The sequence below is a fragment of the Camelus ferus genome, chromosome 1, assembly GCF_009834535.1.
Source record: "Camelus ferus isolate YT-003-E chromosome 1, BCGSAC_Cfer_1.0, whole genome shotgun sequence".
Classification (NCBI taxonomy): Eukaryota; Metazoa; Chordata; class Mammalia; order Artiodactyla; family Camelidae; genus Camelus; species Camelus ferus.
In genome coordinates this window covers 95,710,660-95,736,460 of record NC_045696.1, presented here as the reverse complement: position 1 = coordinate 95,736,460, position 25,801 = coordinate 95,710,660, and the positions used below count along the sequence as shown (strand labels likewise).

The 25,801-nt window shown below is 35.4% G+C and overlaps 1 protein-coding gene and 1 long non-coding RNA gene across 2 annotated transcripts in view; one reads left to right on the top strand and one right to left on the bottom strand.

Annotated features, from left to right (window-relative positions):
* Nucleotides 1–1,040: 1,040 nt before the first annotated feature.
* LOC116665735 lies at nucleotides 1,041–11,048 on the bottom strand. Its single transcript, XR_004322386.1, has 3 exons — nucleotides 10,699–11,048; nucleotides 6,674–6,677; nucleotides 1,041–1,051 (listed from the first exon to the last, which is right to left on the bottom strand). It is a non-coding gene; the product is annotated as an uncharacterized LOC116665735 (long non-coding RNA).
* SUCNR1 (succinate receptor 1) overlaps nucleotides 8,015–25,801 on the top strand; it is a 66,756-nt gene continuing 48,969 nt past the window's right edge. Inside the window, exon 1 of the mRNA XM_032486238.1 lies at nucleotides 8,015–8,183. The gene's annotated coding sequence lies outside the window, so the exon portion shown is untranslated. The remainder of the gene's footprint in view (nucleotides 8,184–25,801) is intronic.

The following is a 25,801-nucleotide window of genomic DNA, read 5'->3' as shown; positions in this document are numbered from 1 at the left end:
TTCCATTTGGCTGCATATTTTAAATGCAAATATGCATATTTTGAATAAATCTGCATACTTTAAAATTCAAAGAAAGACAAATACTGTATGGTATCACTTGTATCTAGAATCTAAAATATACAACAAACTAGTGAATATAACAAAAAAGAAGCAGACACAGATATACCGAGTAAACTAGTGATGGTTGGGGTACAAAATAGGGGTGGAGGAGTGGGAGGTACAAACTGTTGAGTATAAAATAGACTACAAATATTACTGTATAACATGGAAAATTTAGCCAATATTTTGTAATAACTATAAATGGAGTATAACCTTTAAAAATTATACAAAAATATTTTTAAAAGATACAAGTTAGATAATGTTTGTTTTTTAGAAAAAAACAACTAAAAAATCAGTAAGTGTGGTCAAAAGAGAAAGCCCACTTACTATTTTCATTAGGCCACCTTTCTGTAAGATTTGGTAATTTTTGCTGGAATTTCTCACGATGGTTTTCCAAGAAAATCACATTTTCCTACAGCATCCTCTCTAAATTTCCCGAGTTGGCTAGGTTGAGATAATTCAAAAGTCCTCAGTCACCATCACACCAGAACATCATATTTTGCTTTATTTCCTCTGCTGAAGATGCTGAAGGTGAGACATTTTAAAATATTACTTTTTCTGTATTAGTAATTTGCTAATTATTTTGCTCAAGATTTTTATCTATGTCCATGAGGAACATTGATGTGTATTTCTCTTTTCATTATAACGCCCTTTCTGCTTTAGTATCATGATGTTGCTGGCCTCCTAAAATAAGTAGGAATACCATTTTGTGAGAAAGTTTGTATAGGATTCGTAATAATGTTTTCCTTAAATATTTGAAAGAAAATCAAAGCCATCTGGGACTTCAGTTTTCTTTTTGAGAAGATCTTTAATTATGAATTTAATTTCTGCAACAGGTATAGAGCTATAACACCTTGCTTTTTTGAGTAAGTGTTAGTCCTTTGTATTTTTGTATTTTTTTTAAAGGTGGTCTACTTAGTTGTAGACAATTTCTAAAACGACTTCCCATCTCCTGCTCTTTACACACGTGTGTAATCTCATCCCTTTGTATGAGCTGGATTTAGTGTTTTCCCTTTTAGGGATAGCATATGGCAAGAGTGAGGGGATGGCACTTCCAAGATTAGGCAACTTCTCTCCTCCTGGCTCTCATTCTCTCTGCGTTGCTGACTGTAATGAAGCTAGCCATCCTGTTGTGAGCTGCCCTATGAAAAGGCCCCCATGGTAGGGATCTGAGGGCAGACTTCCCTCAACAACCAGCATGAATCTAAAGCCTTTAGCCTAACAGCAAATTGTGCCAAGGGAATTCGTAACAGGCAGGCTTTGGATGAGCAGATGTGGTGACAGATGGCTAATTTAGGAATCACAGTGGATCCTTAAGATCTGTGACTCTTCCTCTTGTGAGACTACTTGGGAATGAAGCCACACTTTACCTTATGTCACATTCTTTCTCCTAACTTTAGCAGATGGCTTCCTCATAGAAAAGCAATGTGAAGTCCAGTCCTAAGGGTGCCATAAATTTCTCTACTGGAGCAGGAAAACATTGGTAATAAAGTTAAAAGATGACAGATGATCATCAGGGCTGGAAAAATATTTTCAGGGATGATAAATTGACTACTCAAAGTCTTGGCTCCATTGAGACTAGTTAATAAGTAATAGTGTAATCAAATTATAATATCTGTCTTTGGCCCAATGTGGGAGGATTGGCACCTTCTGAAAAGTATTATCTTAGAAAGTAAGCATTTTCTTAGTTACATTGGGAGAATTTGAAGGTTTTCAGCTTGAGGTCTTTTTCAAAAAGATTACTTTTCTCAAAAAATAGCAGCTATTCTATGTATATTTGTAGGAATAGATAAAGGATAGAAAATTAGATGTATAGAAACTTTCATATGGTTTGGGGATGAGAGTAAGCAACAAGTCAATCTCAGTTGCCTGCAGCACTGAAATGGTATTGTGTCTGTGAATCTAAGATAGTTCCACTGGAGATACCATATAGGTCTTGTTTTTTCATCTGATCTGACAATCTCTGGGGGTTGTTTTTTTTTTTTATAGAACTTGGTCCATCCATAATCAATGGAGTTACTGATACCACTGGAATTATATATGCCACTTGCTATTTGTTTTCTATATGGCTTGAATGATTTACCCTCTGTTACTTCTGAATGCCTTATTTTGTATCTAGCAAAAATTTGTGTGTACCAGTTAAATCCTCCACTGATGACTTAACTATGTTTCAGTTATTTTCTTTGTGTTTGCTCTGTGAATATGCACCTTTACTTTATCACAGTCTACTCTGGTTAATACTGACTAAAATATGGCAACTTTGCTACAATATAGCTCAATTTTTCTCTTCTTTCAAATAGTCAGTGTTATATATTTTATATCTGTATATGTAATAAACAGAAGCTAAAAGAGAAAAATATATAAGTATGTACACACAAATAAGTTGAAAGTAAAAGGACAGAAAAAGATGAATCATGAAAACAACAATCATAAAAATACTGAATGGATCTAATAATATCAGGCAAAATAGACTTTAAAAAAAACATTAGAGACATAGATATCTACACAGAATCTTTTATGTTTTCCAATATATTTACAATTTCCAGTGCTCTTCATTTCTTCTTGTGGATTTGGGTGACAATGCTGTATCATTTTTATTCAACCTGAGGGATTTCCTTTAGTACTTTTTGAAGGGCAGGTTTGCAAGCAACAAAGTCTGTCAATCTCCATTTACCTATTGATGACTTTATTTTGCCTTCATTTTGAAGGATAGTTTTTCTGGATATAGAATTCTTGCCTGATAGTATATTTTCCCCTCAGTATTTTGTATGTCATTCTACTGCCCTCTGGTTTCCTTATCTTTGATGAAAAATCAGCACTGTCCTTGAGAACAGATTTGCTTTAGTCTCATGTGTAATTAGGTGATTAATTGCTTTTTTCTTTTGAAGGAGTACAAAATGACATAAACTACTGTGAATTTTAAATGTATTTTGTCACTTATTCCTCAAAAAATCCTATGATATAAAAATTATTATAGTGATTCCAGTATACAGATGAAGCAGCAAGGCAGAGAAATACAATGTAACCTACACAAAGTCACTTTATTAACCTTAAAGACAGCTAAACCTTGCCTTGCATCTCTGGAATCCTCATTCCTATTAACTCTGATAATTCATGACTGACTAGAAATCCAAGGTAGCAACTGTATTCTTAAGATATCATATTTTAATTTTATTAAAACCTGTTGATACTGCCATTTGTTCCCAGGTACATCACTATATCACCTTTTCTCTCTAACTCTGAAAAGACTAACTCACTTTCTCTATCTGCTACACACAATTTCTTTAGAACCACAGATTTATAACTAGAGTTATAACCATAACTAATCACCATGGAAGCTGAGAGCATCATCATGTATAAGGCCTTGAGCTTAAAACTAAACTAACATAAAGCTCTTACTCGGTTGACATGACAACAGAATCCAACAAGTCTAACATGTCTGTTTTCATAGATTATAACTGTGCAGAATGGAAAAGAGAAGAAAATCAGGATACTAGTTAAAATTGACAAATAAACTGATGGTGGTTTTCTTGAACAGAAACCCTACAGTAATGTTTTTATATTTCCACAGATTGGAAAATCTACAGTAATAAACCCTACAGTTACGTTTTTATATTCCCTTAACTGAAACCTTGCTCTTCATTGAAGTGCCCTGGAGAAAACAAAACAAAACAAACAAAAAACCATTAGATTCATCGTAGGTACAGACCAAGGGGCAGCAAAGTCTGTCTCCAATCAACAGTTTCTGACTTACTTGGACACCCGTGGTTACCTGGAGAATTTGCACCTCACATTATGTCAGCACATTCTGAGAGAAAATTTTGAAAGCAACATTATGAAGTTCATGTATTTTGGCTTCTTTTGTTCTAACTGCTTTGAAAGACTAGATTAAAGGAACGTGGGGAAAAGACTGATATAACTTTGACAAATGAGTATACAAATGCTTATTTATTTGTATTATCAGGGTTCAGACAGGAACTTGAAGTGATGCTAAGTGTATTAGAGGGAATTTGGTTTGGATAGTTGTTTACATAGGCATCAAAAACTCAAAACAAAACAAAACAAAACACACAACTAATTCCAGAGATTTGTAACTACAAGCAGCCGCCGGCACTCCTAGGACTGGGTGGCAAGAGGGAAGTGGTAGTGATGGGAACCCAGGTGCGCAAAAGAAGGGCTTTCGCACACCTTGGTGCTCGGTCCTCTCAGCAACACCACTTGCCTGATGCTGATACTGCAGGTGCTTAAACCTTCAGCAGGCAGTGGTCTGGCTCTTGCTGGGAGTTCAGAAAAATGCTAGAGCTGGTTTGTTTTTGGCTATTAGAAGGCTACCAAAAGGAACCAGAAGTAGGAAGAGGAATCCTTTTTCATCTTTCCCATCTTTCAGTCTCCTGTTAGTGCTTACTATTGGCCAAAACTAACCAGTGTCCAGAAGACAGTGTGGTTTGGAAACAATCTGTAGAAGTCCATAACATTACAGAGAAGACTATAGAAACTGGTTTATATCAGAGATACTGTAGTATATTGCTAACTATTATAAAAATAATTTAAACGTAATATATTGCCACAAATTGAACACAAATGGAAACAAATGAACCTAACCATATATCATATTGGTAAAGTTACACAAAGAATGAATTTCTGATGATTTTATTGAGAACTTGAATCAAGTGGATGAATTTAAGGTAGAAAGTACTGTAAAGAAATTTAAATCATCTCTAGGTGATTTTATTTATTGTAAGTTATTATTAATATTTTGAGACAATTTCAATGTAAAGCAAATGTGAAATAATTATCAGCAAATAAAATTTTCAGAATAATAAAGATACACAGCTAAGGAGTGGTAATGCAAGTCCAGGCTGTCCTGCTCTAAAGAGAATACAGGGTAAGTGTGCACAAACATGTAATTCCACATTTAAGAAGTAGATTATTCATTAGTAATAAAAAATATTATGACAGAACAAGATAATTAGCCATGTGCTTTGGTGAGTTAATTAACCTCTCTGTGCAACAGTTTCCTCTTTTAATATGTAGAGTGTCAATTCATCAAAACTTGTGAGGAGAATTAAATGAGAAAACCATATTATATCAATAATGTTAGCCATAATTATTATTATTGCTACTGATAAGTTTATTTACCTGAAGAAACCAAGACTTCTGGCATGTTCCTTAAAAAAAAAGACCTCAAGTGACTTCCTGAAATGGTAAAAACTTAGTTTCTAGGGAGGTTCAATGACATTTGAAACAGATGCAACCCATTTCAGGGACAGTAAACATCATCACTGGAAGTAAAATCTCACCACAAGAGAGTAAAGCAAATTCTAAATTACTGGGTGTTCAAACAAGCATAATCAAGAATTTGCACAAGTAGAAACATCAAGTCAGGTTGCTGGGTGACTACGGGTTTGTTGCATTAATTTCTAAAATCTACACTAATATTATTATTATATTGCTTCTACACACACAATGAATGCATAGAAAATATGAAAAATACCTGTCCAAGTTAACTGTTCTCTTAGTATGCTGCTTTAAAAGCAGTATACTCCATGGAGTACTTTAAAGTTTTTATTTCCCTTTTTTGCATATCAATGGTTTCTAATTTTATAGTAAGAAAGAATACTTCAGTAATGTAAAATGAAAATAAAATGCTTACTTAAAAAGCTATATGCAGTTATAAAAATAAATACATTAAGGAACAATCCTGTACTGTTAAATTTAAAAATCACTATAAACTCACATATATATATAATCTTTAAAATCTGTATTTTCTAACTCTGTACATTAAAGTAGCCTAGTATCAATGAATACATGCCAGTTTTTTTCTGTTTTTATTCCCTGCTAAAGGAAACCAAGGCTCCTTGAAGAAATGGTTATCTGCAGGTTTCAGGCAGAAAAGATATATGTGTATAGAAAAGAGATACAGCAGGAAATACACTAAGGTGTCAATGTAGGGATCTCGGCAAGGTAGAGATGTTTGTTATTATTATTCTCTTTGTGTTTCCAAATATTCTTGTGTGGGGGGGTACTCAAAAAGATTAAAAAAGTTTTCTATATACATTCTTAGCTACCTAGATTTTTCTGGCTCCAGTATTTAAGATATATGACGTTTGCCCAGTTTTTTAACCTTCTAAAAACTCATTTTACTCATTTATGGGAAAACAATAATACTGATCTCATAGATTTATTGTTTGAACTGGTTTATATGTAAATGACTAGCATAGAGCCTGGATCACAGAGTAAGTGATTTATAAATGTTCACGATTACTGTTATCATTACTCTTGTCATTATTTCTATAATTCCTCTCTCAAAATATCAGACTTAATTGGTAAGATTTCTATTTTCTGCAAGACAATGTAAATTCTGTAGAGGAAGAGATGACTATATTTTTCCTATACTCTCCTTTTAAAAATATGTTCATTTGTTTTCCCCTATTCTTTGTTAAATTACTTGAAAACAAAGGTTTTGAATCCTATATATTTTCTATGGACTATTTTATTAGCATTAAAGGATTTCCCAAGTTAGTGCTCAATACAGGTTTTGTTTGCTGGAATAGAAATGAGTGTGGTAGCTGACAGAACTTGCCCAACTTTCCTATTACTCACTGAATCTTCAATTTGTACTCAGCATGATTGTATCTGGATAAGCAGGAAAATGTAAACCTTATTATGCCAACCCTTAAACTGAGTGAGCAACTCTATAGTCAAAAATAAGATAAAGTTTCTGGGTGGAGCTGAAGCACACTGACTACTAAGTACACTATTCTGGCATTTCATTTGAGTGACTTCCCATCTTTCTGAAGACAGAGGAGGATAGGAATTACATATGGGGAGAAAATCACTGTACTGTCTAATAACCATGGGGGTCCTTTTAGCATATTATGTTTATACACCTCTCCCAGATAATTTTGGGGAGCCACGGAGAATGATATGGTTGAACACATAGGTGAAATCTATAGCACATTTGGTTAAGTTTGGAATTTTATGAATTCAGATATGTATATGCAACCATTTGGTCTAGAGAAGGAAATTCCAAGATCTGCGCTTTTGTTTGATTGATTGAATGGTTCACTTTTAAAAAATAAGTGCTGCATCCTTTGTCTATTTACTGTTTAGAAATGTTGCTTCCTTTTTTTTTTTTCCTTTCTAGTTTATATGTCAGAATCATGTTTTCAAACATCAAGAAAAACAAGCAAGGAGGCATTTGAGCAACTTTTACTAAAAAAAACTTTGTTTACGTAGCATTAATGTCAACAGAGTGGCAGTCTGAAATTCTTAGATGTCATTTGGTATTTAATTTCATCAACAAATCAGAGATCTCTTACTCTTAGTTATAGACTGTTATGCAATCATTTTGGGATCCAGAGTTAGACTAAGGGCACTTACGTCCTCTCTAAGCAGGCTGGTTGGCTTGTGCCCAGGGTTAATCAAGAGAGACATGATATGCAAAAATGGAAGGAGGGAAGGACCCTAGGGTGTTGTGAACGAAAATACTGCAACCTTATCATAAACAAAGAATGCTGAAACCATCAAGTCATCAACAGCTGCCACCAACCCCCAGTGAGGACAGGCCTGCAGTCCAACCTCTGCAGCCACTCACAGTGGTGTACCCTGAGGGGATTCAGAATAAGAAAGGACAGGATACTGGCCCTAGATAGCTAGGTGCTTGTCAAAGGAATGAATTCAATGAGCCCAAATGTTTGCTTCCTCCGTTACAGAGAAAAGCACTAAATTCTTTAACTTGAGATGCCTGGTTTTCTTCAGTTAACAAGTAATCTTTTAATGTTCCAACTACCTGGTCTTTGTTGTAAAACTTCTACATATCCTAGCTCCTCCCCTTCCTCTTCAGAGCAGTCCCTCAGAGTGATCTGAGAAGCTGTCATCCCGGCTCGAGTCCTCCCATCAAATAAAACTTAACTCTCAACTTTTAGGCTGTGCATTTATTTCAGTCAACAGTTTTGGTGACCACAAAGGAACCCAGAGCAGACTTCTCTCCTTCACCTGAACTCTACGAGGAACCAGAGCCTTGGTAACAGCAGTGGCCCTCTGTGCCCATCCACCTCCTCGCGGAGTCCAGATGAATTTGGGTGAGTCTCTCCTGGTTCTCGGATCTTCCATGTTGGTTGATGATCCTGAGTTTTATCTGGTGGTGTATCCAGGTACTTGGCCCTCCAGTTGAAAGATACTGGGGGGAAATGCCCACCCAGTGGAGACATGCTGGGTGGGGCCTGGTGTTTTGAAACATACCAGGAAATACGCACCTTGAGGAGGTGTCCTAGGTGGTGCTGGTTGAAAGATACCAGGGAAATACCCACTCAGTGGAGACGTCCCGGGTGGGGCGTTGAAAGATACTGGGGTCTGGACTGAGTGGTTAGGTAAGAGGCTGGTCTAACACTTTCCTCAATTTGGCTACCTCCATTGAACTTGTCAGGATAAAAGTAAAAATCCTATGAGGAACCTTTCAACTCCAAAAATGGGACCCTTCTCCTGACTGGCAACAGTGTTCTCAAGGGACTGAGAAACTTGCAGGAGTGGTAGCGGCAAAGACCTCATGTCGTGCAGCTGTCCCTGCGGGAAAACCTACTAGCGATTTTATTCTGACAACCCGACCTTAGAACGGGGAATAGAACTTTCAAAACAAAAGAAAAAAAAATGACAGATTGCCAGCCTCCAAATAATACCCAAGCCAGGTTTATGTATGTACAAAACTTACAACTTTAATTGGGAATTAAAAAAAAAAAAAACTCACTCTGAAAATAACTAGCCAGGCCTGATAAAAACATTTTTTGGAATTCTGACCTTATAAAAACAAAAGCCCCTTTAGAGGGAACTGAACTTGGATTTCTCTTCCTGTGTCCTTGAAACAAATATTCTATCATTCTCTGGGCGTCTTGTGTGTGTGTATGTATGTATATATGTGTTTCCTTTTTTTAAAGGAAAACTTGGACTCTGCCAACCAAAACGTACAAGTATGGTGTACATATGGCGGCCAAGCAAATAAACTGGGATTCTCAACAATCCTTTGTACCAATTCTCAGGCATTTTGCCATCTTAACCATTGTTGCATCAGCCTGGACCACAAAGGCCTTTACCTTTTGGGGAGTAAACTTTTGAACTTTATTTAGGCGACACTCCCCACTCATGTGGAAAATCCTCTTCATATTACTGGTTTAAAGTCACTATATATATATATATATAAAATTGATGGCCATATGATGGATCCTTTAATTTGGAGAAACTTCTAAATTGGTGAAAGTTGAGAGAGCTCTCATTATAAACAGCTGTTTTATTGGTGCCTATTAAAATCAATTAAGTTTAAAGGTGGAAAAATATATCTAGTGGTTAACCTAAGAACTTAGTATTAAAAGGGGGGAAAGACCAGTTTGGAAAGCTACATCTGTGTTTTCCCTTTCCCCTCAATGGGTTTTAGAGATGCTAATAAAAACATTAGAATACTTAATGTTAATTAGGTTGAGTAACTGGAAAAAGGAATGTAAAAATGTCGAAAGATTTTTTTCTTAATGAGAAAAAAAATATTAAGGGACTTATCCCAAACCGATAAATATTTTTAGATGGTTATTTTGAATGGGATAAATATAATGGACATTTTGGATTAAGATACAAGGTTTTGATACTACACTACGTAAAGTTAAAAAAAAAAAAAAAGGCCAAAGAGATCACCTACCGGTCCCCAACATTAAAGTTTAAACAAGTCCGCTTTATTTACCCCAGTTTAAAATGTATATATTTACAGGGCTGAAAAATATATATATAGAGACTGAGATACTTGATCAATGATTGGGGCAACAGACCATTTAATCAAATTAAAAACTGACAAGGGCCTAAGTCCTTTGGCTCAAACTTGGGGATCCCAGAGAATTTTATATAAAATTAGATAAAGTGGACAAGAAATAAAAGAAAAAGGCTTCTGGCACTCCTTCTAGAAATAAGAATTATTGATTAAACCTAATAAGTATTAAAATTAAATGCATAAGAGTTAATAAAATTGAGATAAAAGCTTGTAAAATTGGTATATTTAAATGGGCTTTATATAAACCTCTTTTGCTTAAATATGTTGTAGGACATATATTTCAATGGAAAACCACTTCCCATTCTTGGTATTATAAGCCTGGGCACATATTTGTCCCTCAGAAAATATTAAACAAACTAAGGAAACCAAGAGTTGCCTGAGCCATCCAATATAAAGTAAAACTAAAAACTAATATTCAGAGGCTAATAAAAAATAATAATAAGAGATATACCCTGGGTTTAACTTATAACTCAAGGAAAAGAGACTTTACTAAATGCCTTATGCCATCTTCTGAAGACATGATAAAGTAAACCTTAAAGTTTTAAAACATGGAATTCTTTGTTTAGATCTCTTCTCACTGATACAGAAAAGCAAATTAAGGAGATACAATTGGGCCTAGGTGACAGACCAGTTCTTTGGGGAACTGGAAGCAACTGTCTTTGTCTTGCAGATCAGAAATGTAAATACAGCAGTGACCTCAGACTGAGCCGAATTAGCTCAACGAGGTAAAACTTAAGGCTAAAGAAATTTTTGGCGTTTTAGAACGCAGAACTCTGACGGGTCCTTCAGACTTTGTCAAGAAATCTTATATGTCTTTTTCATAAATAGTAAGCCTTAGTGATTTGAGCAAGCAAATTCAGCTTACTCCAACTGTTATTTATAAGCAGTAAATTTATGGGGTGTAATACCTAACTCATAAGTAAGTTTTAAAGTGATGCTATGAGATCTATAGCTTTTCTCTGTTTATAAGTCTGTGTACACATTATAGATATGAGATATTTCTACTGCTAAAAAAAAATCAAAATCAAAGAGCTCTGCTTAATTGTCTTAAAAATAAGAGCTTACGAATTAAATATTTCTAAAATAAAAACTGACCAAATTGAGTTTCAGGTTCATGTGAGCTGGAAAACATTCAATATTGTTAATACTTGCTTGGTATTAAGTTTAGTTGAAGTCTGTTTTAATTAATATAGGCATCTTTAGAGTCATCAATATTAAGTATAATACCTTTACTGTACCTAGGTTTAATGAAAGTAAAATAAGATTTGTTATATCTGTTGCAGATTTGTCAAAAATAATAGTACTGTGGTGTGATAAAATTCTAAGTAAGTTAAATGCAAATGAGATGAGAGCTTTTGGGTAAATTCTTTATTTTTAGAAATGTATGCTTAAGATAATCTCTGTAAATATTTGGTATCTTTAAATTCTAGAGTTGTGCTAAATTAAGTTAAATGATGGGAGTTTATTAAATAGCTATGTCATTTTCAGATAAAATAAGATTGAAATATTACTTAACATTTAACTTCCTCTTACAGAGAAACTAAAGGTGTTCAGAAATATTAATAAATGGTTGGCGCCACTCTGAAATATTCTCTCCTATTAAGGGAAGCATCTCAATATCCTAGGAAAGTAAGATGAATGTGTAAAGGAAGATACAAGGAATGGAATTATATTTTGTTAATGGAAAATAGTAGCTTTGTCCTGAAGCTGGTTATTTCTGAATGAAAGAGAAAATAAGGGACAAAATAATATGAGTATAGAAAATTGTGGAAAAGGAACCCTGAGAAAAGAGTTTTTGTACATGATCAGGACTGGCTAAGTTTAGAATAAATTTGGTCAAAGTAAATGAATCTTAAAAGTAAGCCGGTACAAGACTAGATTTGATTTTCTCTCTTTTAAGAAGACAAAGTTTTCTTGAAATGTTAATCAGCCTTCAGTAACAGGCTGTAAAGCTTCTTATACCCCTTAAGTGATCTGTTCTGCCTTTACCTTTGAAATATTTTCTTGTTAATGAATAAGTACTATTTCACAGTGATCTATACTTTATCTGATCAAATGTTTTGATACCTTTTAATAAGCTTCCCAAATATCAATTTCTGATTAAAGTTCTTTTGACCTCCAGTTAACTTTGGGATGCTACAGAGGGCCCCTGAAACATCCCAAAGAAAGATTTTAAACTAGTAAGTTTCATTTGGTATGTTAAATAACATGGGAAGTATTGTCAAATGAATAATAAATCTTCCTAGGTTATATTGTATGAAAAATATTAATATAGATAATCTAGAAATTATATGGAATCCCTAAAATTCTGGTATATCTAAAATGTTACCAGTCATAATTCTGGTTATTGTGATCAGGTTTCTTTATCAATTACAGTGTAACAGTGTTTAACCATGCTTTTAAATCTTTTGTCATTTATAGACAGTTATTGTTTTATTCTGATGATTTTGCAAAATTGCTTTCTCTTCAAGGAGATTTACTGGTTTCTAATAAATTTCAAACTATAGCACTGAACTAAACTGGGTAAGAAATTTTAAAGGTCTGATGGGAACTCTGATTTCATAAAACTGTTAACAAAAGGATTAGTTACATGGGACTGAGTAAGCTGATAAATATGGTTCTAGTTTTTTGTCTGAAATATTATGGGCTTTTAATCTGTTTCCCAGACATAAAGAAACTCTTCTCCTTAAGCTAATTATGACTCACAGCAATTTGATGAATTATACCTATGTAAGCAGACTTGGAACAGTTATCTTTTCTCTCTATCTGATACCTCCAGAGACTGGAAACTCTTTAGGTCTCCAGTGGCTCTATCAGATAAATTAGGAAGATCATCTCCTAACAGGCATAGGAATCTCAAGGTATTTAAAGGACCTTAAAAACAATTTACCTGAATCTATAAGGCAAAAATCTATGACAAGCCCTTGACATGGCTCTCCTGGCCTTAGAAATCCTTATTAACATTCTAGCCTGAGACTCCTTATTAAAAGTTCCAACACAGCCAATTTAAAAGAGCCTATATGATCAAATAATCAGACTTAACTTGTAAACAAATTATTCTTGATTTGGCTATATTTGATAAAAATGAGGGTAACTTTAGAGAGAAAAAGATTATATTTTAGTGGATATTAAATTCTAGTTTTGTTAATTGAGGTCTATATTTACTAAGACACTTCCCAGATCATTCCTTGCTGTTATGTTACATTGCTGCAAAGTTTAGTTTAGTTATTAAAAGGACACTCTAGGTTTATTTCTGAAGCTCAGTATCTTTAATTGGATGAAGGTCCAATGCCCCATCACCTGCAACCAGGGGATTATACATACTGGAACAGGCATGACAAAGAATTAATCTCCAACCTGAATGGAAGGACCCTTTATCAGGTACTCTTAACTAGACCATACACAGCAAAAGCCAAAGGAAACTGACTTTTGGATTAGTTTCCAGTCAAAAAGCCCCTGCAGTGGACTGACCTATAGAGGACTGCTCACCTTAAAACAATGCTCAAATGGAGAAAAAGCTACCAGGCCAGGATAAGAAGAAGACATCTGAGGTAGACAGCTGACCCAAGACACCGGACCAGGCCTGTATACCAATTACTTTGATAACTGCTCATACCTTTGCTTATGAACTAATCCAATTGTTAGGTTTATGGTAAACTACCTATGTCTAGTACTTCTGTGTTATCTTGGTGGGCTTCCCTACTCCAAGGCTCTAACTCAATAGCCCTCAGAAAATTTATTCTAAAAAGAAATTATAGTTCTGTTTAGGCCACTATTGCCATTACAAGGTGGGAGACCTCACCTGGCCAATTAATAATACCTGCTCTGTGCCTGACAGTGAATATGAATTTTCTTATAAGATCACTCAAGCTCAATCAGAAACACAAGCAAAATTTTAACCCAAAAATGTAACTCCTCGACTATTAAATCCTTACTCGTGATTTCATAATGTTATTAGCTGTATTACTTATATCCTGTCTATTTTATAAAACTGTTGTCTATTACATTTCCCAATGTGTAACTAGGCCTCCAACAAGACTGATGATGGCTAAACATCTTGAGGATAAAGATAAAATTTACAACCCTGCATAGAATAATTGTAATAGTGATTCTAGGTATGGGAATGAGCAACGAGGGGTAAACATTTCTTGGATCATAACAGACTACTAAGACAGGTGATCCAGAGAATTTTTAGTATCAACAGGAACTGATCCAAAAACTAGCACTTTGAGTGGCATGTCAACAGATTCTTCACCTGATCTAGGAATGAGCCTTCCTAGCACTGTGGGACAAAATTGGTCATGAAACGCCTCCCAAAATATTGGTTGAATTTGGGACCAAGGGGGAGCAGTATGAACGAAAATAAGCACAACCATATCAGTAAACAAAGAATGCTGAAACCAAGTCATTAGCAGCTGCCGCCAACCCCCAGTGAGGGCAGGCCTGCAGCCCAGCCTCTGCAGCTACTCACAGTGGTGCACTCTGAAGGGACTCAGAATAAGAAAGGACAGGATACTGGCACTAGATAGCTAGGTGCTTGTCAAAGGAATGAATTCAATGAGCCCAAATGTTTGCTTCCTCCCATACATAGAAAAGCACTAAATTCTTTATCTTGGGGTGCCTGGTTTTCTTTAGATAGCAAGTAATCTTTTATTGTTCCAACTACCTGGTCTTTGGTGGAAAGCTCCTATATATCCCAGCTCCTCCCCTACCTCTTCGGAGCAGTCCCTCAGAGCTGTCTGAGAGGCTGTCATCCCGGCTCGAGTCCTCCCACCAAATAAAACATAACTCTCAACTTTTAGGCTGCGCATTTGTTTCAGTCAACAGTGTCATGGCAACTGGCTGGCGCCTGCCTGAGCAGCTCTAGTTCTAATGCTGGCCAGCAAAAAAGGTGCAGCTCTCTCTGGCTCTTTGGGGATGTTTTCCTATTCTTTGATTATTTTATTCCCTTCATTAAAAAAATTTATCTTTCTAGAGATTGATCTATTATATCTCCTTTTTTCAACAATTGAACTCTCTATGAAATTCTACCAGGCAAACAAGGAGTCTGCCCCAACAGAGCTGACAGTTAATGGTGAAGAAAAGTAGCAAATTAGTAGCAAACTAAAGAATAAATGAATTATTTAAGATCATGAGAAGTACTTTTAAGGAGATAAAGGAGTAGAAAAAGAGTGATTTGGGCAGATGGCAGGGGTGGGGATGTATGGTCAGAGAAAGCCTCTCTGGAGAGGAAATATCTACTTAGAGACCAGAATAATGAAAAGGAACCAGCCACCCTAAGTGTTAAGGAAAAAGTTTTCGAGCAGAGCCAGTAACAAGAGCAAAAGTCCCAGTTGCAAAATATCGACAGATTTAAGAAATCACACGAGACATCTGGGATTGATAGAGAAGTTGTAATTTAGCTTAAAGATGTTAGATTAACAGTGGTCTGTGGGTAACGGCAGCAAGTTTTATCTTAAGTTTTATCTTAACTGTATGTGCACGTAGAGGTATGGAAGAGTTTTAAGAACAACTTTTTTCCTAGTATTTTCTTTTTGCTCTACAATTTGTGAGAGGTCCTTGATTATTTTTATTTTGATTCCTGCAATTAATTACTTTTTAAAAATGTATTTAAGCAATCATGTTTCTCTCTTTTTTTTCAGTTTTTCTTCTCTGGCTGCCTTCTTTTGCAGCCTCACCACCATTTATGAATGAAATATTTTTTCAGAGCCCTCAAGGTATATACATTGACCTTAAACGGATTTAGTTATGAAAGGAATAAGCAAAAGAATGATAGATTGAAAGAGGAGTAAAGTAAGACCATTTAATTTTAATTTTTTATGTGGAAGAGACATGATCAAGTTCATAAGCTGAAAATAATAAAGTTAATTGATAGCAATATGTTAGAGGAAGATGGGCTGGAAGTATTGACTGATGGAGGAACATCCCAGAGGAATAAGAGGGAGGAAGATTCAGATCACTGGTAAAAGAATTAGATATGCATTGGAGATGCATAAGAAGAGCATCAAGACTTCCTTCTAGATGAGAAAAAGAGGCAAAGGTCTCTTAGCTAAATACATTTTATGATAGTAATGCAGATGTAAGCAGTGATGAGGATGTTCCAGCTTCATGTTTTAAGGGAACATAACTCTACCCTGCTTATATTTTAGACATTTTGCTATTGTCCCATGCACATTTAGGTGGTCCTTCTAAGTTACCACAATTCTGTTTATATTTCCTTGGCTCACATATATGATAGCACATTGGTCAAGTCAGTGACTTATCTTCTTATGTTTAAATACCATCACCTAACACAGTCATATCAATATTTCTTCTGTACGGGAGTTGGGGTTAGTCTTCTAGAGAATGAAACTGGTTTAAAGGAATCAATGACCAAATGTGCAGGATAAAAGATAAAAGAGACAAAGAGCAATTAGGAGGTTTCACTGAGAAACTCAAGTTCTACTGAGTTTAGAAGAGTATTTCTTATAAGTAAGTCCAACATTAAATTTCTTTACATAGTATTTCAATGCAGAGCAAACAGAACTGCCTGGAAAAAAATTAGCACCATAGGATTTTTGTGAAGGAAACATCCTTCTCTTCATTTGTCCATTCTCACTCGTATCCTGCTTCTATTCCTTTTATTCCCACCTCACAAAATTGAGACTTACTTCCAAGATGGACAGCAGACGGACTTGATGCTGTTGCCATATCAACCAACCAAGAGCTGTGCTGGCTTGTTTTCAGACCAGATGCCTTACATGCTAAGATTCTCTCAGCTTTATTGACTGACATGTAATTATGCCAAAAATAAATGTTTCTTAGATAATACTGAGTAGGTGACAGAAAGTGATGGCTAGGCCTATGCTGATCAGAGTGAAGAAAAAGAAAATGTGTGTATATGTGTATGTGTTATTCAGGCAGAAAGAAGACCTAAAAGTAAAGATTCTTTTCACATAAATTTTAACTGTATTGTCTATGGACATAACTACTTGGACTAGATTTCCTCTGTGTTAAACTCACAGTGTTTAGAAATGAGGGCCTTGGAGTCAAAGGATCATCTATGAAAGGGCATCACAAATAATTCCCACTTTAGATGAACATTGTAAAGAAGTGGCAACTGAAATGGAACATAGCCCAGTAGCTAGCATTTGATGAGTCTAAAATATTAAAATATATAATAAAATTAAACAAAATTAGTGAGTTAGTTTAAAATAGCTCATTAGATCAATTATTTGGGTTTGAAAAAACACTTAGGGACAGTAAAATTAGGGGCAAACTATTAGGGAGAACTACGTTAGAGTCATATACACCTACTTAAACTTCAGAAAATGAAGGAAAAGTTAAGAAAAGTGAACAAAAAATACTGCAAACCATAAACCATATCAGTAGACAAAGAATGCTGAAACCATCAAGTCAATCAAGTCATCAGCGGCTGCCGCCACCCCCCAGTGAAGACAAGCCTGCAGCCCAGCCTCTGCAGCCACTCACAATGGTGCACCTTGAAGGCACTCAGAATAAGAAAGGACAAGACTACTGGCCCTAGACAGCTAGGTGCTTGTCAAAGGAATGAATTCAATGAGCCCAAATGTTTGCTTCCTCCGTTACAGAGAAAAGCACTAAATTCTTTAACTTGAGATGCCTGGTTTTCTTTAGTTAACAAGTAATCTTTTAATGTTCCAACTACCTGGTCTTTGTTGTAAAACTTCTACATATCCTAGCTCCTCCCCTACCTCTTGGGAGGAGTCCCTCAGAGCGATCTAAGAGGCTGTCATTCTGGGCTCGAAGGGGCTCAAGTTCTCAGAAATGTCCGCCAAATAAAACATTAACTCTCAACTTCTAGGCTGTGCATTTATTTCAGTCAACAGAAATAACAGATACGACTATTTATCAGGTTAAATCATTATAAAGTTGGAACATAGTTACGTAGTCGTTAGAATAAAAATTTTTAAAAGCAATTAGAAAATCTAAACTTATACTAAGTTTTGATTTCTAACTTTATTTTTAAAGATAATTTTCTTAAAGATGGCACGTCAAATGACACTAAAATATATGCCTATGTTTGATTCACCTTAAAGGTAAAATATAGTTTAATTTTTTTATGCAATATACTTTTATTTCTTTTACAGAAAAATAATATTCTATAAAAATTAGACAATCTTGATTCTATTAAAATTTAAAAAGCCGATAAGCATATGAAAAGACGCTCAACATCATCAGCCAGCAGAGAAATGCAAATCAAAACTACAATGAGGTATCACTTCACACCTACCAGGATAACTAATTTAAAAAATAGATAATAAGAAGTGTTAGCTAGGACATGAAGAAATTAGAACCCTCCCTACTTTTGGTGAGAATGTAAAAATGTGCAGCCACTTTGGAAAACAATTTGGCAGTTCCTCTAAAGTTTAAATACAGAGTTAGCATATGATACAGTTTCCACTCCTAGGTATAAACACAAGGAAAATGAAAACATATGTCTACAAAAGCTTGTACATACATAGCATTATTTATAAAACCCCCAAAGGAGACACAACCCAATGTCCACTGTGTGGTGAATGAATAGACAAAATGTAGCATATACATACAATTGAACTATGAATATTAATTGACTAGGCTGCTAAGCCAAACACTTTGAATACTTGCTCTGAAAGGCTGGGGAGCCATGTGAGGTTTACATTGCAATGCATGGCATGTTCTTCATGGTCACAGTGTGGTGGGTGGACTGCTGTGATGCTAACTGGAAAAAGAATGAGGAGTCAGCTATTTCTGCAGAGATCATGCAGCCTCGCAAGCTGCAGTTTAGCTAGGAGAGTGTCTCTGAGGAAAGTACAGGGAAACAGGAATTACAAGAGGAAGGGAGTGATCATTTCTGTCAAAAGAAAAATAGGTATGGAAAAGTGTCAGGCTATTACAAACCTGTGGATCAGACAGCTACTTTCTGTGTCTTCCTCTTCCCTTTCCTGAGCCTTTAAGCATAATATGAAGGCAAACTTTTTTTTTCTCTGACATAGGGCAGTTGTCTCATATTATTATCACCTACTGAACTGTAAAACATCACATGCTGAAGCTGCACCCCAAGAGATTAAGTCTGAATCTCTGGGAGAAACAAGGCACAAGCATCAGTGTTTTTAAAACTCTCCATGAGATTTCAGTGTGCTGGAGAGACACTAGCGCCTTAGTAAGGAATATTCCTGTTCACCAAAAGAGCGCCAACACTACGTGAGTGCTTTCATTTCTCAGTTATAATGGGTGTTACTTATTATAGAGCACTTAAAATGTGTCAGATCTTACTTTAGGAGGTAGAAATCTTAGACTATCCTGGATGTCTGTCACAGAACTAAAGGAGCATAGAAATATAAATGTGTATGTGTATATATACATAGACTTCTTTAGTTCTCACAACTTTATGAGGTAAATATTAATATTTGTACTTTGCAGAGAAGTGAAAAGGAAGAAATAGAGGTGATGTAAGTTTCCAAGGTCACATGGCTAGTAAGTGGCATTGCTGGAAATCAGCCCCAGACAGGCCATTTTCAAAGTCTGTCCTATCAATTACTTAAGGATACTGGAAGCTACGTTTCCCTTCTTAGGGAGGGAGGTGGGAGAGGAGGAATAAGTATAAAACTGCTAACTACCTAGCTCACCTCAGGCAAGTCTCAAGTTTCCCGAGTCTGCCCCCAAAGCTCCACAGCTCCATTGTGCATAGTGTATCAGGTAGACCATCAAGAGTTAATCATGTTTAATTATTTACTGTATAAATCAATCAGTGCCTTCATTCAGAACATATTTTGGATGTACCTCAATAGGGTAAACAGCACTGAACACTGTAAAATAATCACTGCAAATAGTAGCATGTATTCTTCCTAACACACTGGGCTCAGGCCGGTTTTTGCACCAGATGTATGCGATGGGCGAAAGCAGGGGAGTGTGTGAGCTGCACAAATACCCGATGTACTACAAAGGTGCTCAGGTATTTAGAAACTCACTAGATTGGAGAGGGGGCAGAAGGTGCAGGAGTCAGGAGCCAGAAGGAAGAATTTGGATATCCTCTGTGCTCTGAGCATCTTAGCCTAGGCCTGAGGAGAGCCTGCCTGGCAAAAGCTAGGAAATTACCCAATATTATTGAATGTGCCACATAATTTATACCTACCCTTCTAGTCCACAAAATTTTACATATTCTGGCATGCCTTTTTCAATTAAAAAATATATATATATATTATCGTATGAAGTGGAGTCTAATCTTGGTGGGCATTACCCTAGATAGGAGTGTCTTCCCAGGGCTGGTATTTACTTCTCTCTCTTGCTTAGGGCTGGAATTATTTCTAGTTGCATTTCTAAAATTCTCAGCTCTTCCTTTTCTCTATCTAGGCTAGAGCATTATTATAAAATAAAAATGTACCCCCTTTTGGAAAGCCTGAGATCCCTTAAAGCTCACGTCTCTTATGAAAGACTAGAATTCTGAAAGGAGGCTGAGGGTGAGCTGGAGAAGCTTCTCAGTTGTCAGTTTCTAGAAAACGAGATTTTTTGCTGCCTTCTTTTTTTTTTTTTTTACATTTAAGGCTCTGAAGATGAGGTACCTGCCTAAGAAGAACGGCTGTTTCATTCTACAGCTGTTTTCTCTCAAAGAACATCTGTTAATACCATTCAGAGGGTACATCTGAGTGAGAGATCTCTCTCGCAAGAAAATAAATAGCTGACTCTCAAACATTTACTCCATTTTGTCTCTTGACCACATGACGTCACTCTTCTCTTCCAAGCTGAGTTCCCAGATTCTCAAAAGATCTCAACCTCCTGTAAGTCCTCAGGAGATGACTCATTCTGGAGGGAGCCCCCGCTACCATGCCTGGGGTAGAACCCAGCAAGCCTGCAGTCTCTCCCACTTCTGGGACCTGAGAGACAAGTTCTAACTACTGCCAGGATAAGCCAGGCATACCAGTTGAGATCATGTCATCCAAAAAGGAATTCAGTGTTACTAAAGCTAGAAGTTACATCCTTCTGATCCTGACAGTGTCCAAAGTTATTCTGCCTGGAAATTAAATCTCTTCCTCCCTAAAACATGGCTGATTGTATGTAATTTATCATTATTTATCAACTTTTGTTATGGGCTTTAAAATTCTATGCCTGTAAAAGACCTGCAGATTAGAAAACGTATTTCCCATTTTTCAAAGCCTTTTAACTTGTCGGGAGTAAGGATCAGTTCAGCAGGATGACATGGGAGTTGGCCTTTCAGTAAACAGTTCAAATTTCAGTCGTTCTTCCATTCACTTTATCCCTAGGTTAAGATGCACAATGTCTATCTAACCACAAGTTTATCACTTTAAAAATCTTTATTCTATGAATTAAATACCATATTTAAACATTTTTTTTTTATCTCAAAGAAAAGAATAGGCAGTGAGATTAAATTATGATTACTTGGAGTGTAGGAGGCAATACACCTGGACTAAATCTCAACCAGTACTTTAGAATTAGAGACAGGGGCTAACTGAACAGGAAACTTCCTGTCTTATCCATAATAATTTAAGTGAAGCACCTCACTTGAATATATTTAAGTATGTAGGCTGTTAGGTAATTTCCACTTTTAAATCTAGTTGAATTTAGAAGTAATGTAGATTAACATATTAGCTAAGTCTCATTTATTTATAGTGGATCAAAAGGTTGACTTCGGTAAAGATCTTTTCTGAACATTCTGTTAATTATTAAGGATTAACGCAAATATTAACTTTTCCTTCTTGTGCCTAAGAATGGTTTTCAGTGGTTTAGTTCCATAATTATTGCACAGTAATTATCATTTCTGGATAGATGAGCACATACAAATATAATACCTCCCTGGATAAAAAAAAGCTCCTGTTAGAAAATATTTTCCCAACTAATGAAATGGTCTTCAAGTAAATATAGAGGAATGTTTAAAAGTTTCAATCAAACTATGAAATCACAACAGCAGTAAAAGAAATACAAGAGTACACAAACCATTTCTTGTTAAAACAGTTATGTAATTGGTATAAATTACATATAAAACATTGTATAAAACATGGTATAAAACAAATAAAACATTAGTTATACTGAATATTATTCCATTTTAAAATAAAATATCATAAGGAACATTAATTAGTGGAAAATAATGGAATGAAAACTATGAAAATGCATTCCTCCAACATAATTTGTGACTTCAACACCATTCTGCTTCTATTCATCTCTCTCAGAAGAAGAGATAAGCTGGGTATGGTCAATCAAATGAGTTTAGACTTTTAGTGCTCGATAAATTTTTCAATATTTGCAAAGAAATTGTGAAATTGCTTTCACAGTCAGAAGAAAACAAGATAAAATGCAATAAAAAGAAATTAAAACCATTCAATTTGAATGTAACTTTCACCAGAATAGGAGGTTACACTGAAGATTATTTTCTTTCATTTGTTCTTAGTCCGCCCCCTTGTGGTCTCCGGAAAGCAGAAGCTAAAATGGCAATTGTGTGACAGTCTTACACTATATATCTAAAAAGATCAAGTTTTAATATCTGTTAAAGTGGTTTAGAAAAATCTCAGCCTGCTTCAGTTAAGCATACAAAAATATTTAAAAGTAGGAATAAATGCCTCAAAACCAACATCTTTGAATAAACTAAAGAAAGATATTTCTTTAATTCTTGAAGTTATTTTTAAGAATGAAATTACTATGTAAACTATACATAGATATATATTTCAAGAATGTCAAGATTTTTACTTTTACAAACTTTACAGAAATTGGTTCTTTGAAGCAATTGTCAAAAAATGCTATATGAAGCAATTCAGCTGGGAGCTTTTTTGCATTCATTCAGTGTCCCATGGATAGATTTTGAAAGGACTTCTTTATCACTTCTTTACAAAATAAATTGAGTTATCATTGCCTGAGAGAGGAAGAGTCACATTAACTAGTACTGTAGCTGGCTGTCCTTAGAAATTGCTCCGATGGGGATGCGGCATGCCAGATGTGCACTTCATTGCTGGTGCTGACATCGTTTCTTTGTTTGCCTAAATTTTAAATGCCAATGTTTGTAGCTTTTGAAAGGTGTCCAATGATAATTATCTCCTGGCATATTTTGGTAACTAATAGGTCAATGTTTGATGTTGTATTATAAGTTCTTAAATTTTGAATATTTAAACAGGTAATCTCTGAACTACAGTATTATTAATATTACACTTGATTTAGACTTTTATTACTTATCCCATATCTTTCATCTTTTATATTACACGCAATTCTTCTATGAATTAGGGGATTTGTTTTCTTTTTTGGTGAGGCAATTGGTTTTTAGCTTTCCATGTTTAATGGGTCAGTAGATTCTTAAATGAATAAAGGAAAGCATAAACACAAACACAAGTAATTGCGATGCCATTTTCCCAGGTAATGACTCAGGTTTCAACATGACCATAACCTTTGAGTAAAGTACAGTGTATTGTTTCAAGATTGAAAGCAAAGGAAAACCAGGTGGGTACAAACTATGTTATATGTACACACACACAATTTTCTTATGAAGCTTTCTGCCTATAACTCTTTGGTGACCCTGGACATGGCCTCCTCACCCATCGGGACTTCGCTTTCTCACCTGTGAAATCACCATGGAGGAGCTGGTCAGTATTTTTCAAACTGAGGTCTACAGATCTATGTTAAGTGTCCACAAGTCCTCCAGGGGAATTTTTAAGTATTTTGTCTTCATAATTATGATAATCTAACCACACAGGCAAATCGTGGATAATTTAGATGACCACCTTATAGCTGGGGACCACCACGAAGCCAAAAGCTAAGGCAGAGGCTTTGAATTTCTACGAAACATTTTCTCAATATATAGTCTAAGAATCTTTGTAGTCCTCAAAGGTACACTTGACAGTCCACAAGTGCTCACATCTGAGAAACATTTCTTAAATTCCTTTCAACATTTAATACTTACTTCAAAATATGATATTCACTTGCTTTACACGAAGCTGCCACCAGAAGGCAACACACCACAAAAGAAAGACAAATTGATTTTTCTTTGTTAGTTTTGGGTGTTCAGCTCCTATAAACATTTCAAAAGAAGCAAACCAATTTAAAAGACTACACGGAATGTCACATCTAAAATAAAGCTGCTATTTGTGAAAGAAAACTTACAAACTCCAGGAAGTGCCAGCTGAAATTTCTAGCACAATGATAGTAATCTGGGTTGCTCCTCGGTAGGGTGGGAGGAAGGGATGTCATGAACTCTGAGGGAAAACAAAGGCCAAGAAACCAAAGCATATTTGCGGCATCAGTGATACTGAAGCAAAGAATGTTAAAATTTTAAGGAAACAGACTCTACAAGCACACAAGTCTTTCCAGTAAACCTGCAAATAATTGAGCTTGTGCAAAGATGAGGTTATAAATGAATCGACTACACAATAATAAGAGCAGTTGAAGACAGACTGGTTGCTGCTCAGATTCAGAATAAACATATTCCAAAAGAAAAGATGGTTCAGAGTATTTGGACTAACCAATTGGAATAACTCCAAACAGAAAGAAATAGGTGGTAAATAAAAAGAATAGTGTCAATTGGGCTACTAGCATGTGTTTGTAACTAAGACCATCAATAAAAACGATAGGTTCAAACTTTGTCTCCATTAGCAAATAGTTCAAGTTTCACAAATTTGTGAAGATCATTAAAAAAGAAAGCAGTATTCAGAACTTGTCAAATACAGTATTTATTTTTAAGTCAGTATAATTAGCTACCAAACTAATTACTATATTGATGTTAGTTTCCTGATCTGATTATTGAGTTTAATTTGGTCTGATAATTTGAGTATAACACAATCATGAGTCTGTAACCAAAATATTTAATGGTTAAAATTTTTCATTAAATATAATTAATTTAAAATTTGTAACTGAATAAGCATTTTATTATAAAACATACCATATTCTACAAATAATCTTTTCCTTAGTCACATATATGTTTTATTTCTGTACATAGAGGGGATATACTTCTAACTTATAATGAAAGTATGACTTTAATTTTAAAAGCAACGCATGTTTCTTTATAAAGAAAACTTTTTTTTTTCAATTCTAAAGAACATTCTTTAGGGCCCTATATATTTATTCCTTATCAAACACAGCCAAAATAAAAACAAAAATTCAGATAAAAACCAAAACTGTACATTTAAGTTGGATCCACCCCTTCTTGCACCAGTAATGGAAAAACAACCAGCTTGAGCAACTTTGTAGAAAAGATACAACTGACCTTGAGGTCAAAAGCAAACAGCAGAAAAAGGCATACTTTATTATGGTGCTAACACAAAGAGAAGAGAAAGCAAACATCTCTTTCCCTGCTTTCATAGTGCACAGGATTAAAAGCAACAGCTGGCTTTGTCTTCCTGAAGCCATCTATCATGAACATGATTGCTGAATATCGACTTAGAGAGCTGTCTCCTAAACTGAAGGTACTGGGGAGCAAAATGTGCAGACTTGCCACTGCCAAATGTGTCTGGCATGCCAGTTTTTTCAAGCTAGAAACAATCAGGGACCAAAAGAGTCAGGAAGGCACTTTGACTTTCCCCCTAACTGCTTTAAAATAATTTCAGTGGAGGGCCTGTTCCTGGAATAGAGCTATCACCAGAGATCTCTTCAAAAAATATAGGACAGGTGTGGCAGGAGAAACGAAGCAAGGCCTAGAGGTCAGAGTCCACTCTGTGTCCTGTTGTCTCTCCAGGGCCTAGCAAACATTTATTTACCGAACACTTGCTTTTCCAACTCTACATCCTCCCCTTTAAAGTCCCAAACCACTACTCCCAACATCCTTTTTTTGTGTTTAACTTAAGACAGTATTTAGGGGAGGGTTTCAGGCATTTTGCTGAGCTACTCAGTTCTTCTGGGTGTTTCCCATGTATACATGTTACTAAATTTTGATTTTCTCCAGTTAATCTGTCTCATGTCAATTTA